The sequence below is a fragment of the Ursus arctos genome, unplaced genomic scaffold, assembly GCF_023065955.2.
Source record: "Ursus arctos isolate Adak ecotype North America unplaced genomic scaffold, UrsArc2.0 scaffold_7, whole genome shotgun sequence".
Lineage (NCBI taxonomy): Eukaryota > Metazoa > Chordata > Mammalia > Carnivora > Ursidae > Ursus > Ursus arctos.
In genome coordinates, this window is record NW_026623089.1 from 33,314,963 (window position 1) to 33,337,132 (window position 22,170).

Consider the following 22,170-nt stretch of genomic DNA (forward strand, 5'->3'; position numbering starts at 1 on the left):
GACCTTAGACTAAAAATAATTATTTTTCAAATAGAACCTAATTTATGCCACCACCAAGACAATAAGATGAAAATTTCCCCCATTATGAGATGAGAACTTTTTTTTTTAAATAATATTAAGTCTTGATTCAGTTATGTTTTATATGTGGTTATCTAAATGGCTGGGGAGAAACCCTGTAATAGAAGATATTTCACTACATAGAGTAATAAAGAGTAAATGTTATATAAATGAAAAGTGATATAATTTAGAACTGGGAAGCAGGCTAGTGTAATTTTATGGAAGTAGGTTTTGGAGTCAGACTCCTTGGGTTCAAATCCCGATCTGGCCCTTGCCAGCAATTACCAGTTGGCAGACCCACATGAATATGGATTGGTGGAGGGTTAGTTCTTCAAAGGGAGGGAGGTGGTGTCCCAAGATGAGAAATGAAAGGGATACAAGGAGATGGAAACAAGATATGTCCAGGCTACTTGTAGCTGAGGGGTGGAGGGCAGGAACCAAAGGCCACTCTCAAATCCACAGGACAGACCAGGGCCCAGAAGCTTAATAATTTAAGGTTGAGGCTGAAGATTCACTTCAGGTTCACATCCAGCCTTACTCTACATCCAGCCTTACTATACAACAGCAGCTCCATATTTGAGGTGGGCCCCAAACACCTCAGGGATAGTGACCACTGGCCATCAAAGCAAGTCATACAAACTTAGTATCCAGGAAGAGATTTATGATTGGTTTCAGAGAAAGAGGTGGGGTGGGTCAGAGCTGAGACCCAGTGGAATGATCTACAGTCTTCCAGACACTTTATTTTGACCCTGTGTCTCATTCATTTAGGTGTTCTCTCTGAAGTCATAGCATACAAGATTAGATACTAACTACTGACTTGGGCCATTGCCAAGTGCCTCAGCACCACCCAGCACCCCTAACCAATCTGCAGGATGGTTTGCTTCTTGGAATACCCACAAGGATTCTGATACTTTCCTGAGGGATCTCTGCTCTCAGTTTGGTTTCCATGTTCCCCAGAGAATAAAGCATCAATATCTAGGCCTCTATTTTCCAACAGAATTCACAGAATAGCAATTCTAAGGGAAATAATGGGTTCTACACTAGAGGGGTTCCATGACCAAACAAAATTTTTTAAGTAATCTCTACACTCAACGTGGGGCTGGAACTCACCACCTCGAGATCAAGTGTTGGATGCTCCACCGAATGAATCATCCAGGAGCCCCTAAACAAATTTTAAAGATACATTGTTAAAGCTAAATTAATTTTTCTATTCTGCAAGACTTCTCAGAGCCTTTAAGATGTTAACGTTTCATGTAAATATCCAAAAGAAAATAAGATATGCCAAATTTCCCGAGCTTATATGACCCCAGCGTCTTTTCTTTGCCATATCTCACACTCTGTGGAGCTGGTATTTTTCTAACAATTACTTTGGAAACTATTTGTCTAAGCTTGGAACTGGGAAATTCTACTTCCACGTAGGATGTAAAAAGCCTCAAGGGAATGCTGCTCCCACACCAGCAACAAGAGAAAATATGGATAATCTAGAAAACCCTCACTTTGTTGAGCCCATCAGAGAACTGAGCTGCAAAGCAACCAGGGAACTCAATTCTAAAAGATGATCAGCCCTTCTGAGGAGAGAGACAAGACACACCAACTATTTCTCTTGTGGCAAAGAATGGGAAGAATAGGTAATTGCCACAGAACTGGGTAAGAAGAAAATTTCTTAAAGCCTGAGTGTAAGGTAGCATGACAACTGAAAATCCCTAAGCACTCCAGACATAAAAGAAATCCCTAGCTGCTCACCATCTCATTTCCGTCGGCCTCCACTTGGTATCCAGAAGAAAGAGCATATGCAGGCAGTAGACCTAAGAGATCCTTTCTCTTGGTGGTTCAGTCCCGCAGCCACTGCCAAGGTTTGAGGGTGGAGTAGGAGTACCTAGTGAAGCCCGTTGACACTCTGAGCCCTGTGTGAGGACAAGGTGGTATTGTCTGCCCCCCATGCAGAGGCAAAAGACACACCTGTGCCCAGGACTCAGCTCTGACACAAAACAGAGGTCTGCTGCCACTGGGTGAGGGACGGCAAATTCCGTTGGGTCCAAGAGCCCCCACCAATTCAAAGCAGAGTCTGGTTTAGCTGGGGAGAGATAAGGGATATCACAGTGGTTACTAGGGCAGACCCTGAAGTCAGCCGGACCTGGCTTGGGATCCAGGATCCACCACCTAATAGCTATGTGAGCTTAAGCACATCATCAAAGTAACCGAGCCTTCACTTTCTTATGTAAAATAAGCATGATAGTAATAGATCTGCCACAGAGAACTGCTAGGAAAACTGGAGTCCTGCAAAACACAGCACAGCCCCTAGGATACGGGAAGCGATCAAGAAAGGGCAGTTTTTGCTTTGATTACAGCAGTTGTTGCAAACTGATAAAGAGCAGTTGAGAATTAGTTGCCTAGGGTTGTCATAACAAAATACTGTAGCCGGGGTGGCCTACACAACAAAAATGTATTTTCTCACAATTCTGGAGGCCAAAAGTCTGAGCTGAAGGTGGCAGCATGGCTGGGTTCTGGTGAGAAATGTGATCCTGATTTGCAGATGGCCACCTTCTCACCATGTCCTCACATGGCCCAGAGGGCAGAGAGACAGAGAGAGTTAGATCTTTGATGTCTCTCCTTACAGGGTCAGTCATCCCATCATGAGGGCCCCGCTCTCATGATCTCATCTAAACCTAATTATCTCCCAAAGGCCCAGCTCAAAATACCATTAGGGGTTAGGGCTTCAAAATACAAATTTGGGGAGGGGACGCAATTCAGTCCAATAGCAAGTTACAAAGAGCACCTTCCCAATTGCAGTACAAATCAGTTGTTTCTACCTGACGGTTTTTGGTTCCCCTTTTTTCTGTTAACATCTGCCTATTTTTCCTCTAGGAATCCACTTACACACTCTCAGTTCACGTGTTTCAGGTGGGGCTGACGCCTCCCATGCCCACCTTAAAGGGTGGGGACATGACCCAGGCATGGCCAACAATCATATTCCATCTCCAGGCTAAAGTGATCAGTTCAGAGATAAATGCATGTTCAGCAAGGCAATTCAATGAGAGAAAGTTCTGGAGATTTTGATGTGACTACTGGGGAAGAGAAACTCTTCTAACTCCTGAAGCTGCTAAGGCTGGAGTTTCTAACTGTGAAGACAGACCCTGCCTGAGATGGAAGCCTCTGTGTTCTGAGGAAAGAAGAGCTGAGAGGTGACGATGGGGTCCTAAAGACATTGTTTGAAAGCTGGACCATCGAATAATTTACCGAATTAATATCTTTATAACATGAAATGAACCTAAGCATCATCTCTCAAACCAGTTTGCTATTTGACCCAGTTCAACCTTTATTGTTTCAACACTACATCAGGAGAAAATCTTTGTGACCTTGGATTAGGCAGAGTTCTTAGATACAACATCTAAAGCACTAGCCATTAAAGAAAAAATTGATAAGTTGGACTTCATCAAAAATTTTAAATTCTGTTCTCTGAAAAACATGGTTAAGAGAATGAAAAGACAAGCCACAGACTGGGAGAAAATATTTGCCAATCACATATCTGACACAGGATTTATATCTAGAATATAGAAAGAACTTTCAAAATTTAATAAAAAGAAAATAAACCAAAAAAAAAAAAAATGGGGGAAAGATGTGAACACTTTACCAAAGAAGACAGACAGATGGCAAATAAGTACATGACAAGATGTGCAACACCATTAGTCATTATAGAAATGCATATTCAAACCACAATCAAACACCACCACACATCTTTTAGAATGGCTGAAAAAAAAAACCCACCAAAACCTGACAAGAAGAAGTGCTGGTGAGAATTGGGAGCAACTGGAACTCTCACACAGGGCAGGTGGGAATGCGATATGGCACGACCACTGCAGCGGACTGAATAAACGTCCTCCTCAACATTCAGGTCCACTCTGAACATCAGAATGTGACCTTATTTGAAACTAGAGTCTTTGCAGATATAATTAGTTAAGATAAGGTCATCATTCATTAGGGTGGGCTCTAAATCCAACAACTGGTGTCCACAAAAGAAGAGGAAAGGACACAAAAAAGACGCATGAGAGAAGACCCTGTGAAGACTGAGACACAGATCAGAGTAACGCAGCTGCTAGCCAAGGAATGCCACGGACTGCCAGGAGCCACCAGAGGTAGGAAGAAGCAAAGAGAGATTCTCCCCTAGGGCCTTCGAAGGGAGTATAGCCCTGCCCACACCTCGACTCCAGACTTCTAGCCTCCACAATTGTGAGAGAATAGAGTGCTGGGATTTTGGGGTTTTTTTTATTTAAATTCAATTTAATTAGCATATATTATGAGTTTCAAAGGTAGAATTTAGTGATTCGTCAGTTGCATAGAATACCCAGTGCTCATTTCATCAAGTGCCTTCCTTAATGCCCATCATTCAGTTACCTAATCCCCCCACCAATTCCCCCTCCAGCAACCCTGTTTGTTCCCTACAGTTAAGAGTCTCTTATGGTTTGTTTCCCTGTTTTCATCTTATTTTATTTTTCCTTCCATTCCTCTATGTTCATCTGTTTTGTTTCTTAAATTCCACATATGAGTGAAATCATATGGTATTTGTCTTTCTCTGACTATTTCACTTAGCATAATACCCACTAGTTCCAAGAGTGCTGCTGTTCTAAGCCATCAAGTTTGTATTCGTTACTGTAGCTTTAAGAAACTGGAAAACAAACAAACAAACCAGTTTGGCAGTTTCTCATTAAATTAAACCTGCATTTATTCTGTAACTCAGAAATCCCACTCCTGGATATCTACCCAAGTTAAACCTTACATTCACACAAAAACTTTTACATGAACTGTTTATAGCAGCTTTATTTGTAATCACCCAAAACTGGAAACAACCCAAATGTCCTTCGAATGGTGAATGGGTAAACAAAGTATGGCACATGCATACTATGGAATAGTACTCAGCAATGAAAGGAACTAACTATTGCTAAACATAAGAACATGGATAAATATCAAATGTATTATGCTAAGTGAAAAAAGCCACACTCAAAGGGCGATACACTATATGTTTCTATTTATATGACATTCTAGAAAATGCAAAACTGTAGGGACAGAGAGCAGATTAGTTATCAGGGACTGGGGGTCAAAAGAGGGGCCGACTACAGGGGGCAGTGTGAGGGAGGGAATTTCTTGAGGGGCAGAACTGTTCTTTATCCCAAGGGTAGTAGTGGTTATACAACTCTACACATTTGTCAAACCCATAGATGTTTATACAGCAAAGAGTGAATTTTACTGAATGTAAAATCAATCAATCAATCTACATCAAAGATGTAGAAGCATCTTGCCAATATAATATGTTTGTGTATTTGCTTTCAAAGTCATGCACAGTTATGATGGCAAAATATTCATTTGCATATTTGTTTGATACACCTAAGGTCACCGAAATTTCTTTCAACAACAGTTTAGTTGAAAACATCAAGCATAACCCATACTCAATGGTTTCCTGTCCAGTGAAGGAGACTAGCAGGAGCTCACAGTATTGACAATGTGGAGGGCTTCAACAGGAACCACTTTTGAGTTGTTGTGATAATAAATCAGATTTGTGTAATTTTCTCAAAATAGAAAATAACCTCAAAACATCCATCTGAAAAAATAAGATCACAAAAAGAGGAAGGTAGAGGAGGATGCAAAACTGTCTGAATAGTAACAAACCTTAGAAAAATTAAGTACTAAATGTGAAAGGAAAAAATGGGTTTCAGTATATCTATTACCAGATCAGTTTGACTGTGGGTTCCCAATTGAGAAATGTTTACTAGTACAGATTTCTAACCTTTTACCTAAAAGAAAACAGTGTTATTAAGCTCCAGTGGCCCCTCCTCTTTGACAGAGACAGGTATATAATTCTTAAGAAAGTAGGTTCTGGGGTTAGATAATCTTAGTTTTAATCTTAGATATACTACCAGATTTGTAACCTTGGCCATATCACTTAACCTGTAAAATGTAGATATTAATATCTATATTACAGAGTTGTCAAATGAATCATATAACATAACGTGTAGTAGTATCTGGAAGACAGTAGTAGTATCTTCAAGATAATAAAACCTCAGCCAAAACAATCTTGAAAAAGAACAAAGCTGGGGGGCGCCTGGGTGGCACAGCGGTTAAGCGTCTGCCTTTGGCTCAGGGCGTGACCCCGGTGTTGTGGGATCGAGCCCCACATCAGGCTCCTCCGCTATGAGCCTGCTTCTTCCTCTCCCACTCCCCCTGCTTGTTTTCCCTCTCTCGCTGGCTGTCTCTATCTCTGTTGAATAAATAAATAAAAAATCTTAAAAAAAAAAAAAAAAAAAGAACAAAGCTGGAAGACTCACATGTTGTAATTTCAAAACTTACCAAAAAGCTACAGTAACCAAAATAGTGCAGTATTAGCATAAGGATAGAATCTAGACCAATGGAATAGAACTGAGAGTCCAGAAACAAACCCATACATCTATGGCCAGTGTTCTTCGATAGGGGTGCCAAGACTATTAGATGGGGAATGAATAATCTCTTCAACAACGGGTGCTGAGACAATGGGATATCTGCTTGCAAAAGAATGAAGTGGGACCCCTACCTCATACCATATATAAAAATTAACTCAAAATGTATCAATGACCCAGATATAAGAGCTAAAATCATAAAACATAGGTCATAAATCTTTATGACCATGGATTTGATAGTACATTCTTAGCTATGACACCAAAAAAGTGAGCAACAAAAGAAAAAATAGGTTGGGGGGCGCCTGGGTGGTTCAGTCATTAAGCATCTGCCTTCGGCTCAGGGCGTGATCCCAGGGTCCTGGGATCAAACCCGCTTTGGGCTCCTTGCTCTGCTGGAAGCCTGCTTCTTCCTCTCCCACTCCCCCTGCTTGTGTTCCCTCTCTCACTGGCTGTCTTTCTCTGTGTCAAATAAATAAAATCTTAAAAAAAAAAAAAAAAAGCAGGTTGGGCTTCATCAAAATTTAAAATTTTTGTATGTTTAAGGACATTATCAAGAAAGTGAAAAGACAGATGTGAGGGCAATCTGGCTGTGACAACTGTCACCCCATTGATCACCAGGGTTGATTCAGCTGATCTGGCTGGCTAGGCCCGTCTCCCCTTCCTCCCTCACCATTCCATGTGTATCCCTCCCAAAGCTATGTACTCCGTTGAAGAGAACAACCTTCCTGGATAGAGGAGGACTGTTCTTCGGTCAAGGGTATACAAGTAGCTGCCCTCCCCTGCTAGAAACTCCAAACAAGCTCTCGAGAAAGTGAAAAGACAACCTACGTTATAGAAAAAAATAACCGCAAATCATATACATGATAAGGGTCAGTAATATAATTAGCTTATCCAGAAAATGTAAAGAACTCTTACAACTCAACAACAAAAAGGCAAACAACCCAATTTAAGAATGGACGAAACACTTGAAACACATTTCTCCAAAGATATACAAATTGCAAATAAGCACATGGAAAACGTGTTCAACATCATTAGCCACTAGAGAAATGCAAATCAAAACCACAAAGAAATAGCACTCACATCGACAAAGATGACTACAACCCCCCCCCAAAAAAAAGGAAAATGACAAGTGTTGGCGAGGATGGAGATGGAGAAATTGGAATCCTTGTACTTTGCTGGTGGGAATGTAAAATGGTACAGCTACTATGGAAAACAGTTTGACAGTTCCTCAAATTGTTAAACACAGAATTACCAGATGACCCAGCAATTCCACTCCTAGGGACACACCAAAAATAATTGAAAACAGGTACTCAAATACTGGCACACACATATTCATAGTAGCGCTATTCACAATAGCCAAAAGGTGGAACCCATCCAAATATCTATCAACCAATAAATGAATAAGCAGATTGTATATACAATGGAACATTATTCAGCCACAAAAAGAAATGATGTATTGATACATGCTACAATGCAATGAACCTCAAGAACATTATGCTAATGTTTTAGAAGCTAGACCAAAAAGACCACACCTTGTATTATTCCATGTATATGAAATAACCAGAATAGGTAATCCCATAGAGACAGAAAGCAGATTGGTGGCTTCCAGGATCTGGGCAAAAGAGGGAATGGGGAAGTGCCCGCTTAATGGGTACAGGGCTTTATTTTGGAATAATGGAAATGTTTTGGAACAGAATAAAAATGGTGGTTGCACAACACTGTGATCGCATTAAATGCCATTGAATTGTTTACTTTTAAATGGTTAACTTTATATATTATATGAATTTCACCTAAATAAATAAGTTTTGCTAATAAGTATGAATTATATCTAGGAAATATTTACCTTTACTATAAATATTTAAATAGAGATTTAAAAAAAATAGAAAAAATACAAGCCTCCAGTAAATTTGCTATTCTTTTCATCTAAGCTTTGCTTAATACATACACTGAAGTAGTATAATTCAAAATATGGATGGACTGGAGGTCAGAGCATGTGCTCTTGCATGTCAGATGATTCAGATGGTGAAGCACATAAAGTTTCCTAAATTCTTTGCTTCTAAAAATTCAGTGCTTTATACATTCTGCTAGCCCTTTCATCCGTGGTACAAAAGTTATGAACGGGAAGAATCTGCTGTGAAGGCTAGCTCTTTATTCAAAGGGCTAGCCCACACCTTGGGAGAAGGAGAAAGTTGATTATATGGAAGGATGAACAGGAGCTCTCACCCTTGGGCTACAGAAAGCAAATTCTAGTCCTTAAACTCCGCTATGGATGTATGAAATACAGAAAACAAATTGTGAGGGCATGATCATCAATCCAAAAGCCAACATATTTTTAGATATTTAACATATTAAAAGGGCTATAAAGTAAGGATTACTGAATAAATGGGATACTTGGTGAGATATTTTAAGGAAAATTTTTATTTGGTTCTTCACTGCATACTGTGGGTCAAAATAAATTCCAGGTAGGGGTAATCAGAAGGGGGAATGAAACATGAGAGACTATGGACTATGAGAAACAAACTGAGGGCCTCGGGGGGGGGGGGGAATGGGATAGGCCGGTGATGGGTAGTAAGGAGGGCACGTATTGCATGGTGCACTGGGTGTTATACACAACTAATGAATCATCGAGCCTTACATCGGAAACCGGGGAAGTACTGTATGGTGACTAACATAATATAATAAAAAATCATTATAAAAATAAATAAATAAATAAATAAATAAATAAATAAATAAATAAATTCCAGGTAGATTAAGAGTTAAATGTAGAGAGAAGGGGGGGCGCCTGGGTGGCACAGCGGTTAAGCGTCTGCCTTCGGCTCAGGGCATGATCCCAGCGTTATGGGATCGAGCCCCACATCAGGCTCCTCCGCTATGAGCCTGCTTCTTCCTCTCCCACTCCCCCTGCTTGTGTTCCCTCTCTCGCTGGCTGTCTCTATCTCTGTCGAATAAATAAATAAAATCTTTAAAAAAAAAGGTAGAGAGAAGGGAGATAGAGGGGAAGGAAGAGTCTTAGGAAGAGTTTTTCTAAGGCAGGTAGATGCTCATTTGTTCTCTGAATGAGGAAAGACTTTCTAAGCTTAAGAGAAATAAAGGAAATCACAAAGAAGATATTGCTACGTTTGACTACATAAAATTTCTCACATAAAAATTATAAACATCTTGGGGCACCTGGGTGGCTCAGTCAGTTAAGCATCTGCCTTCAGCTTGGGTCATGTTCCTGGGGTCCTGAGATGGAGCCCCACGTCGGGCTTCCTCTTCTCCCCCTCCCTCTGCCACTCCCCCTGCTTGTGCTCTCTCGCTATCTCTGTCAAATAAATAAATAAAATCTTTAAAAAAAAAACTTTAAGCATCTTTTTTAGAAACTGAGAAACATTTCTGTAATAATAAGACAAAAGTCATATCTTCCAATATAAAAAATTCAAATAAATTCTTATGAAAAAGACTGAGACATGAAACACAATATGCTAAAGAAGAAAAAGAAATAGCATATAAAATAATTCAATTTTTGATTAAAAAAACTAAACATAGGGGCGCCTGGGTGGCACAGCGGTTAAGCGTCTGCCTTCGGCTCAGGGCGTGATCCTGGCGTTATGGGATCGAGCCCCACATCAGGCTCCTCCGCTATGAGCCTGCTTCTTCCTCTCCCACTCCCCCTGTTTGTGTTCCCTCTCTCGCTGGCTGTCTCTATCTCTGTCAAATAAATAAATAAAATCTTTAAAAAAAAAAAAACCTAAACATAAAATTATAATATATCATTCTCCTCCTATATAATTAAGAAAGATTAGATGGATAAACAAAGTTCCCCATTGGTAAAGGTATGGTGAAAAGAGCCTTGTTGTCTACTGATGTAAACTAATAGAGCTTTCCCAGGAAATAATTTCACAATATTTATCAAATATCCATCCTTTTGACTCAATGAATGATTTTCTATGAATGTACTCTAGAAGGAATAAAACTGAAATGGAGGTAAATTGTGCTCATTTTAGAAAAGTTTATAACAACAAAACAATGTAATACAACCCAATAATAAAAGAATTAAGAAATTAGGGCATCATTACATAAGAATATATTATGCAATCATTAACATGATATTTATAAAAGAAAATATTTATTTATATAAAATATTTTAAGGGATGCCTAGGTGGCTCACTCGGTAGAGCATGCATCTTGATCTTGTGGTCATGAGTCCAAGTCCCACATTAGGCATAGAGCACATTAAAAAATAAAATAAAATAAAATATTTTAAACAATTTAAACAAATTGTATGTTCAGTATAATCTTAATTATGATAAAACATAGTGAATTGGCCATATCTATTTAGATAAAAAATGCACATACCACTTGATTCAGCAATTCCAATTCAAGGAATTTGTCCTAGATATGCTAAAGCAGAAAGACAGAAATGTTTGTTAAGTGAATGGGTGAATTAATTTAATAATTTGATGGAAGAATCGTAATCAATGTTTGAGTTCATTTAAATACTCTATTATTATGTATACGAGACATTTATTGAAGCATTGTTTGTAATAGCAAAAGGGTGCAAACAACCTAAATGTACATCAAATCAGTTAGGATTCAGACATAAAAAGGAATACAATCCAGACAGCACCAAAGAGAGAAAAGAGAGAAAGAGAAGAAGATGCAAAAGATGAAGAAGGAGGAGGAGGATCAGAAGGAGGAAGGAAAGAAGGAAGCAAGCAAGCAGGGAGGTAGGGAGGGAAGGCAGGCAGGCAGGCAGGCTCTGTCTATACTGATATGGGACAATCCTCAAGATCCATTGCTAAGTAAAAAAAAAAAAAAAAAAACTAAGATAGAGAAAAGAATATAAAGTACATTATGATTTGTACTCAGGCAAAGGAGAAGGAGATATTTACAAATGTGCTACGTAGAGATCATCACTGGAAGACCACCAAGGAAATCACTATGAGACTGCCTCTGATGGGTGAACCAGATGGCTGGGGTAGGGAGGGACACTTACTTTTTACTACATTACCCTCTGTACTATTTACACTTTTAACTATTTTTTAACTATTCAAAAATAATTTTAAGATTTTTTAAAAAGTCATAATTTAAAATTATTATACATATAAACATGTGGGGAAAACAACTAAAGAAAATATCCTAAACTTTCTATGGAGTTTAATTCCTAAATTGGTTGGATTATAGGTGATTATTATTTTCTCCTATACACTTTATTTTTCAAATATTGCACATTGTGAATGTAGGGCTTTTATAACCAAGATAGATAGACAGACAGACAGACATAAAAAGATTGGGTCCTTGTGCAGTCCCCGGAAGCCTATTTAATCCTTAAGTAACTGGAATAGCCCTTCTCTACAAGGCAGATAGTAGAAAGCAGTTACAATTGTAGTAATGAAAACAGAAAAAACAAAGTTGAATAACTATTCCTCTTAGATGTCAGTAGAAGAGGTCTGTGAAGATTCCAAGGCATTTCTGGGCACTTTCCCTAATTTTCATTTCAAGAATTATCATCTTTCTTTTCCTTGAAGAGGCATTTCATTGATCTAATCAGACACTCCTCAACTTTACTTGAAGGTTTTTTTGTTGTGTTTTTTTTGTTCTTTTTTTTTTTTTGGCTCCAAATAAAAGAAAGAGAAAAAGGAGAAGAGGAAGGAAGAGCAGGGTTGACGGAGCAGGAAGAGGAAGGAAGAGAGCTGGCCAACCACAGACCTGCCTGAGGTGGACAGAGTCACCTGAATGAAACCAGATGAGATGGGCAGAGGCATGGCCTCAATGGGAAAGGAAGGACATGGTGAGGAAGAGATGACAGCTCCGCGGATGGGATGTTAGATAATGTCATTTGCTCAGGACACTTCACCACGTTGAGGGTGAAGCAGGCACATGGGCCAAGGATGACAATGAGGAAAGAAGAGACCATGGGGAGGCAATTCTATAAACAGGGTTGCCTTAGGTGGTTATTTATAACTTTGGAATGCCTATGTGTCATTAAACATTTTGCTGTGGACTGTTTGATTAAGAGCTTTTGTAAAGCCAAACTCAGGAACTGAAATGGTATGGAACCATTATACAGCAAGAAAATCATAATTATACTTGGAATAGAAACAGGTTTGTCTTTAAATATTGGAAATCCAAAGGGTGTTTTTTCCCTCTGGTTTTCAAAGTCACACTACTGTGTCTTACTCAAATTTACATACCCAGTGCTTCTCAAAGTCCGCTGGCACATAGCAGGTACTTAGTAAATGTTTGTAGAATGAATGGTTGAATTAATTTAATAATTTGATAGAAGAATTGTAACCAACTGGAAATGCTTTCCCAAGAACTCTTCCCTAGGGTAAGCTGTGATAGGCTTTTCTAGAGACTGAGCCTTGATTCAGCCCTAGAACTGAGAGCAGGTAGAAGAGGCAGCCAGCTCAGGAATTTACCAGATGGCCCGTGAAATGAGAGATTGCTTGCACCCTTCAACACCTCAAATGCATAACCACTGAAATGTAAGAGATTAATGTGTTCTGTAAGAAGATATAGAACAGAAAAATGCAGCATCTTAGTGTTAGGTGAAACATTAAAGATGACGCAGTCCAAGCCCCTCATTTTATGATGAAGAAACAGACTCAGAGAGGATAAGTGACATGTCCAAAGTCACAAAACTTCCAAAGCAAACCCAGGACATCTTTCATAGTACCTTCGTAATCATAAACTGCAAAGTAACAGGAACATAAAAGTGGAGTAGGATGCAAACTAATTTCCTAAAATTTTTGCATAAAAATACTCTAAGTACAGAGAGACTTTATGTCCAGAATTAAAATAAATTTGAGGTTCTGTTTCACTCACTTGACTCCTCACTTAGCTTTCTTATCTTAAACGACTATGTGTAACAACATAAACAAATTAATCTTGGAAACCTGTCTTTAGAAGAAATTTTTTTTATGTGACGAGACAGGTTTTTTATTCATCAAAAGTTAAAGCAACAGGCACATTTTAGAAGAATTTTTAAAATGTAATCTTCCTAAGGGGCACCTGGGAGGCGCAGTGTGTTAAGTGGCTGACTCCTGGTTTCAGCTCAGGTCATATCTCAGGGTCATGAAATAGAGGAAGGTGTGGGGCTCCATGCTCAGTGCAGAGTCGGCTTAAGACTCTCTCTCCCAGGATCATAGGGGAAGAGAGGAAAAAATGAAACAAGATGAAACCAGAGAGAGAGACAAACCATAAGAGACTCTTAATCTCAGGAAACTAAGGGTTGCTGGAGTGGAGGGGGGTGGGAGGGATGGAGTGCCGGGTGATGGACACTGGGGAGGATATGTGTTGTGGTGAACGCTGTGTGTTGTGTAAGACTGATGAATCACAGAATTGTACCCCTGAAACAAATAATACATTATATGTTAATTAAAAAAAAAAGACTCTCTCTCCCTTTCCCTCTGCCCCTCCCCCCAAAAAATTCTTTTAAAAAAATAGTTAAATTTAATCTTCCTGAGTGGAAAAGGTAGGAAGTAGCTAAGCTGATATTCCCAGTTCTGATATGTGACAGGTTGCAGTCATTTCTTTCCTAACAAAACACCCTGGTCTTTCTGCCATCTTTCCTTCTGTGCACCTAGTAGTCTTTTTATTTTTTTTTTTTAAGATTTTATTTATTTATTTATTTATTTGAGAGAGCACGAGAGTGAAAGAGCACAAGCAGCAGGGAGCAGCAGAGGGAGAGGGAGAAGCAGGCTCCTCATTGAGCAGAGATTCCGATGCAGGAATCAATCCCAGGACCCCAGGAACATGACCTGAGCCAAAGGCAGATGCTTAAGCGACTGAGCCACCCAGGAGTCCCCAGTGTACCGGAATCTTAGAATTACATATGGATTATGCCTTTTGAAAAATAAGTGCCTGGGCGCCTGGGTAGCGCAGTCATAAGCGCCCTTTGGCTCAGGGCGTGATCCCGGTGTTCCGTGATCAAGTCCCACATCAGGCTCCTCCGCTGGGAGCCTGCTTCTTCCTCTCTCACTCCCCTGCTGTGTTCCCTCTCTCGCTGGCTGTCTCTCTGTCACATAAATAAATAAAAAATCTTTAAAAAAAAAAAAAAAAGAAAAGAAAAGGAAGTGCCTGGTTATAACACATGAACAGTGATACTGTTTTTAAATGTTCATAAATTGTGCAGTACAGTTTTTTATGTCCAGATGGATTATTTAAAGTAGCATGAAAATCCATACAATCAACTACTACACAGCAGTTGGAATGAACAAATAGCATCACACAATAACATGGATGAATTTTACCAACAAGAAAGTAAACTATAGAAGCCAGAGGAGAAAGAGAACACACTGTATGATTCTATTTATATAAAGTTCAAAATCAGCAAATGAATCTATGCTGTCTAGAATCAGGATTGTGACAGGGCACCTGGCTGGTTCAGTCAGTGGAGCATGCGACCCTTGACCTTGGGTTGTGAGTTTGAGCCCCATGTTGGGTGTAGAGATTACTTCAAAAAATAAGGTCTTAAAAAAATAAGATCTTGAAAAAAGTTTTAGGATCAGGATAGTGGTTTCCCTGGGACGGCCTTGGGGATAGTGACCCAGAGTGGGGCAAAAAGTGGGCTTCTAGAGATCCGGTAGTTTCATGTTCTGTGTCATCATATGGATCCCAGGTACATGGGGTATCCATTTCGTGGATACCATACACCATGATTGTGAACTTTTTTGAATGTAAGTTATACTTTAACAAGAAGTTTCCTTAAAAATTAAAATAAAACTGACACCGTTTTAAAAAATGATTTCATTTGTTAAAAACACATATTTTAAAAACATGATACTTCAAAACACTTCCTGAAAAGTAAAACCACACAAATGTAAAGAGATTTTAGTGTCTCATGTTCAGACAAGACAGATAATACTGAATAATGGCTAAGATTCAGAACTATATATTCCAGAAATTGCAGGCTTATATTCCCTGGTTACCACTAGCACTGTGCTTTTCTTAATGCCTGAAATAACATCTAAACAAGGGGCAGCTGCTTCAGGCAAAATGGCATTTGGGTGATTTTAAAGACCTTAATGAGGTCAGGTAATTGCTTGGTGAAGCTAAAAATTTTACCTTCAATTAACTAATCAACAGCTCCATACATCATCATAACTATCTCACTCCTTCCACCTACATACCATCGAGTCAATATACGGGAGGCAGGTGTCTAAGAAACCACTTCCTCTGGACGTCTGAGCCTGCACTCAGGGGCCATTTTTTAAACATTTATTGAATTAGTCTGGTCTAATTTACAATTAATGGAAAGTCTGTAGTAATGCAGATTCCATAAGCAGCTAAGGAAGGCTAAAACTTTGAACCAGCATGTGAAGCAAACACATTTTATGTCCCTTCTACAATTGTTTCTTTGAAATTCATGAAATACTTAAAGAAATTAAAAACATTTGGGTTTTCCTACTTCCAACTGCTAAATGGATGATGTCAATAAAAATAGTAATAACCAGAAATGGTGTCATTTTTCAGTAAAATAGGGATTTTCAAATAAACCTCTTGATTGAAATTGAGAAGTGTGCATGTGAAATTGAATGAAATTGCCAAATCTGGAGGGAAAAAGAACCAATACAAACCCACAAAAGCACTTCCTCTTCATATTCATGTCGGTAAAAAGAGGGGGAAGCACATCTTCTTTTAGTGCTTGTAGGCTTAAATAGACTTAATCACGTCCCCCACCCCCACCCCACCCATGCTGCAGCCCAGCGGGCTCTCCTCCACTTGCAGGCCCTCTCCTGCTTTTTGCTGTGCTCCTGGAGCCATCCAGGAAAGCTATGTTTCCATGGCCAATGAACAGGAACATAGTAAGAGTGCACAGCTTGGAAAGGGGGAGAAATGTCTCCCCTCTCCACTGGGGAAGGCAAATGGTTTTCACTCTCATTCTGTAGTACAACATTTATTAAAATCTTACCAAATACCAAACACAGTGCTAGATGCAATGGACACTAGAGTAAGCCATTGCATTGATCTATGTCCAGAGGCCCTTCTGGAACATTCCTCAGGGAGTCAGATGGAGAATAAATGTAATGATACTAAACAGTGTATATAATAGGAACACCAAACAACATGGACCAGTGGCAGACTTTTAACACTTTGAAAAGTATGAAGCATATTTTGTAATGTTCGTGTCCTCAGAAGACTGGAATAGTGCTCCAGTTTATTGGTTTCCTGGTGTAATAGAATAACGGGCTACACAGACAGAAACTGCGTTATCTCCTATATTGTACTGTAACCCCTTCCAGATTTCATGCTAAACTTGAATTAAGGCAAAGAGGCTGCATAAAATGAATAGAAACCCCCAACGCTCTTCTTATAGCTCGAATTATACCCTGCTAGATACATTCCCAAGGCCACAAGAGATTAAACAAGGAAGTTCACATTACAACATTGGTAATAGTAATTGAGGGTTTGGGCTTAACTTCTTGGTGATAGTTTCCTTATCTAGAAAATGGGCTAGTAACAGAATTAACCACATAGAGTTTTTGTGAGGATTAAACGATAGAAAGTATGTGAAGGACTTACATAATGTTAATATGTTAATACATAGTAAATGCTAAATATACATTCATTCATTTAATGCACACTTATGGAGTACCCATTATGTGTCAGGCTGGAGATATACAGCAGTAGACAAAACACAAATATCCCTCATGGTGTTAACATTTCAATGAGGAGAAATAAATAATAAATAAGTAAAAAATATATACAATCATAGTAAGTGAAATAGAGGAAAGCAAATCACGGGAGGGGAATAGGGAAGAGGAGGTTGTTATTTTAGATTGTGATTTTAGGGAGGCTAGGGCAGTCCAAGCCTGGGGGACATGAGAGAGCCAGCCCTAAGGCTGTCTGGGGGAAGAGAATTCCAGAGGGAGGAAACTGCAAACCTAAAAACCCAAGAGAGCTATGTGACTGGAGGGGTACAGGACTGGTCCATAATCGCTTCTTCAAAATTCTGGAGCCAAAAACCTCTGAAGATTCTAGTCATACTTACTCCCTGCCCTCTTTCATCTCCAGATCTTCGAACACAATCATCCCTCTCCCTGGGATAGCATCCCATCTCCTTTTCTGTGCCAAGAGCCTCTGGAGTGCTCTGCCATGACTTCCTGTGCCTGCACCTTATAGCAGTCTCCTCCGGTCACCCACATCACATCTCAGTGCTACTCAGGGCTTAACTTCTAGAGGGAGATAGATGATAGATAGATGATAGATAGATAGATAGATAGATAGATAGATAGATAATTTTTTTTTTAAGTAGGCTCCAGGTGGGTCTTGAACTCAAGGCCCTGAGATCAAGACCTGATCTGAGATCAAGAGTGGGACGCTTAACCAACTGAGCCACCCAGGGGTTCCAGAGGGACACATATTATTACTTTCACTATTATTGCTTATCCTGGTCCAAAAAGGGAAAAAAAAAAAAAAAAAGCTAAACTAAAGAACTGTCCTTGGAGGGATGAGGGTAGTGTATTAGGACTCCAGCAACATCTTCCTCAAACCTAGAATTTCCACCTGAAAACTGAACATTTCTATATATTTGAAGAAAATCTTGGCCCTAATTGTGACATCTAAAGAACAGAGACTAGTCATTTTTTATTCCTAATGGGGAAATAAAATGAATGAGGAAGAGAAATCCTGAAAGGGGGCGGGGTGCAAGTAGGTGGAGTGGAGAAAGGAAATGATTAAAAAGAAGTAGAGAGGTGAGGAAGGATGAAAGGCAGAATTAAAACTACAAAAGAAAAATATAAACAAGTTTCATGGAGACAAACTGAATAGGCATTTCTCTTCCTGCAAGTATGGGGGAGGGGGGAGTACCGTTAACTTTTTCCTGCAGTTGTCTTTGGAGAGTGACAAGATTTTTGAATAAGATTTTGAATGATACCAATCTTCCCTATCAAATTAGAAAAAATTCTAATGGTTAGAAAATATGCTTATTATTATTATTTTTTTAATGACAAGCTGTCTCGTTGCTTTTCATCTGGAAAATCGCTTGAAATTGGCAGTGAACTCCCCTCTCCTTTTCTTTTTCTTTTCTTTTTTTTAAGTAGCTACACCAAAAAGTGTTCACCCGCCTAGAAAACCTCGCGGCAACCGCCGGATGCTCCAAAGTCAAGATCCTCCGCAGACAGGAAATGCCTTTGCCAGCTCCAAGGTCTCCTCCCCGCAGCCCTCTCCATTGTCTGCAGAGATTTGTGTACATCTGACTGAGAAGGTTTACCGACTGCTACAGCGAATCAAAGAGCCACCTTAAAAGAAGGGAGTCCGTGAGGGCTTTCTAGTTTTTCTAGCTAACATCTGGTGCCCACTGTATCCCAGGTATGATGCTTGCTGTCAGGTGAGCAGCCCACCTCTCTCGGACCTGGGCTGAGAATTCACGTTCCCCAAGGCCCCCAACCAGCAAGAGAGCCATTCTTCCAGCCCTGCTCTTACCCACGATGGTATAATTCCTGACATTGGGGTTCCCTCAGCCAGATCTGAAGAGGTAGCTGCAGTTCTGAAGACCCTGGATCTCAGGTATTTGGTGGGTGGTAGGAATCTCCAAAGTGCTTGTCATTTGGATTTAACAACAATACCAAAAAATGTATCAAGGGACAGAATTCGATTAGACAAATACAGAATCCAGCTGGAATGTCATGAAACCCAAAGTGAAGGAAAGGAAATGTTGAGACAACATCTGATTATTTTTACCACAAGATACCAACTCCTAACCATTTAGAAGCATCCTGGGTGACTCTTTGGTTCTCCACAATTCTGTCCCATGTCAGGAGTCACAAAAGTCTCACCTCCACTCACAGATTTAAAGGATCATTGATTATTAGATTTTAAAGAAAAATCAAAAGGGTGAGCTTTCAAGCTTGAGTTCCACAAGGCAGTATAACTGGAATGGGAATTTTGGTAAGGGCAGTCTGTCCCCATCAAAGTGCACTTCCCCCAAGTCCAAATACATTTTCTTGAATCTCTGCCCTGCCTCCATTAAGTAAAATGAATATTCACAGCAATGAAACCACCAAAGAAAAAAAAAGTTGTCAGAAATGTTGAAAAAGAATAGGTACTTTCACTATCAGAGATGGTTTCCTCTTTTCCCACAAGATGTTTTATCAGCTTTCACCCTGAGAAAACCATAAAAAGTAAGAAAAAGAAACCTTATGCAATAGTTCTCTAAATAAAATACTACACAGCATGCTAGTCATCCCTAAAAGTAATGTTGTTTAAAGAGTCAAAGTACATCATCCAACAAAATCAATATCCTATTAAGTTAGAAAGGGTTCTGAATATCAAAGACCAACGAACTGAATAACTTAAAGTATAAGTACATGACCTAGGGGATTAATCACACACTGTCATGGTGAAATTAGGGCAATTCTTCCAATCATTAACGTTTTGCTTACAAAAATGTGCTTTTCTGTTTGACTTTCTGCTAAATGATAACTGTTTTCAAGTTGAATCTCCTGATAAAAAGAGTTAAAAACAAGACAGGAGTTGTGCTGTAAAGGTCATACATGCTGCTTCAACATGAAATAGCCAAAAGACAAACAAATGAAAAAATGCCTGGATTGTAGGAAGAATTTGTAAATATTCATTGGCAATCTGAAATGGGGCATTTTGAAAACAGTTAATGCCAACCTGTACCCTGAGAATACTGTACTTCTCGGGTGAACATGCTCTTGATTCTTAAGACTATGTTTAGATTCAGAATATGAGCAACTTGAAGAGGGTTAGGAATAGTTTTGTTTTATTTTTTTTTTAAAGATTTTATTTATTTATTTGACAGAGAGAGAGACAGCCAGCGAGAGAGGGGACACAAGCAGGGGGAGTGGGAGAGGAAGAAACAGGCTCATAGCAGAGGAGCCTGATGTGGGGCTCGATCCCATAATGCCGGGATCACGCCCTGAGCCGAAGGTAGACGGCTAACCGCTGTGCCACCCAGGCGCCCCAGGAATAGTTTTAAACTAGAAAACACCCTGGATTCAAGAAACTGTCTACTTTAAAACAAGATTTCACCCTTCAACTTTTCTAGTGTCAATCAATACATGAGCCTCTATTTCTCTGCCTGATCATCACGATACAGTTATTCTCAAGAATAAACATTAACCAGAGGTTATCTCCAGGAGCGAAACACACACGAACTGATTTCAGAATTGCTTTAATTCAATATTAGGCCCACAAGCCTCCCATTCTCCAAAAGTCTGATACAGACAGTCCCATTTTCAAAAGAGACTGATTATGATCCTTGACACCTGGATGTAACCTGTCAGGCAGGGTCTGGGAGTTTGGAGCCTGCAGCTGGTGGGAAGGGAGACCCTCCAACTGGAGGTCTATTTTGGGCTCCAACACTGAGAAGACACAGAATAGGGGGAACCATAAAAATAAAGAGCTTGAACTGAGTTGGGAATTTGGGGACTGGAAAGGATCACATAGATCAACTAGACCATTTCCATTCCACAGATGAAAGAACGGGGGCCAAGAACTAAAACTCCAACCCAAATTATTAAACTGCCAGGCCTATTCACACCTTTCTGCTTAAGGACCTGGTGCTAATTTTCTCAGAAATTTAAATTTGCAGGCAATTCCAGAGGCTTTCTTGGAATCTAAGGAGGCAAGCTCTAACAGCTCCCTAAAAGCAATAACCGTTTTACTGTCTTCACTGGAGTGCCCATGTCTGGGGAGTCAATAGCCCTGGTCAGCCGTTCGAGGGGCAGAGTCATTCCTTCAGGTGCCCTCAGGCAGGAGGCACCCACTTCCGCAAACAACTAGAGGCCTCCATGGAGGCCCAGGCTAGAGGACGAGGTTTCTGGACCTCTTCCCCAACAGGGCCCTGGCTCCACTAGGCAAGCAGCCGGAGGCAGTCCCTGGGCCAGTCAGAAACCTCAGGCTGTCCTTCCTCTCAGCCCCACAACCGCCTTACCTGGCACTGCCATTCTCCCCTCAGTAGCCCTTCCTCAGCCCTTCCGGGTCCCACAGCGTCAGACTCTGGCGCCCACCGGCCTAGGTGGGCCCCGCTTCCCTCCTTCTCCCTTTCATTCCTCCGGCTCCCGCGCTGGGAGGAGTTACTGGGCGAAGGGAAGCAGGTGAGAGAGGAGTGAGGGGGTATGCGGGCCCCACCTGCTCCTACTCGAGGAGCACCTTGGCGGTTCTCAAAGCGCGGTCCTCCTGCCAGCCGCGTTGTCATCACCTGAGCACGTGTGGAAGTGCAAATTCTCAGTCCCCCCCAGACCTACCAAATCAAACTCCGGCGACACGGCTGGTCAAGAGTTTCAAGAAACTCTGCGGGTGCTTCTGAAGCTCGCTGAAGCTGGAGACCCGCGGTCTCGGCACAAACTACCTCCTCGCAGGCTCCCCCCACCCCCTCCGCGGACCCCCCTACCCGGGCTCGGCCGCCAAGGGATGACGCAGTGTTGACTCACGCCGGTCAAGGACGGCGGCCCGGGCCAGCCTGGGAGCCGGGGCTAATCGATGGGGTTCGGCGGCCCCGCGCTCCCCGGCGCAGCCGGCCTCGGCCCGGGCTCTTCCAGCCACCTGGAGAGCCGGGGTCCCAAACCCGCGGCGCTCGGGGTGCGCGGGCGGTAGCCTCTTCCTAGCGCGACGCACACACGACGAGCCCCTCCCCCGCCCCAGCTCCCCTCCCCCTTCGAGGGAAAGTCCCAAATCTACTTCCCCGGGCGCCCCCGCGCCCAGACCCGGGACGCGCTGCAAGTAAAGGTGAGAG

General features: G+C 40.9%; 1 protein-coding gene across 1 annotated transcript in view; it reads right to left on the reverse strand.

The window, feature by feature from the left end:
• Nucleotides 1-21,763, reverse strand: part of EXOC6 (exocyst complex component 6) — a 344,161-nt gene extending 322,398 nt beyond the window's left edge. Inside the window, exon 1 of the mRNA XM_048218941.2 lies at nucleotides 21,683-21,763. The gene's annotated coding sequence lies outside the window, so the exon portion shown is untranslated. The remainder of the gene's footprint in view (nucleotides 1-21,682) is intronic.
• Nucleotides 21,764-22,170: the final 407 nt, after the last annotated feature.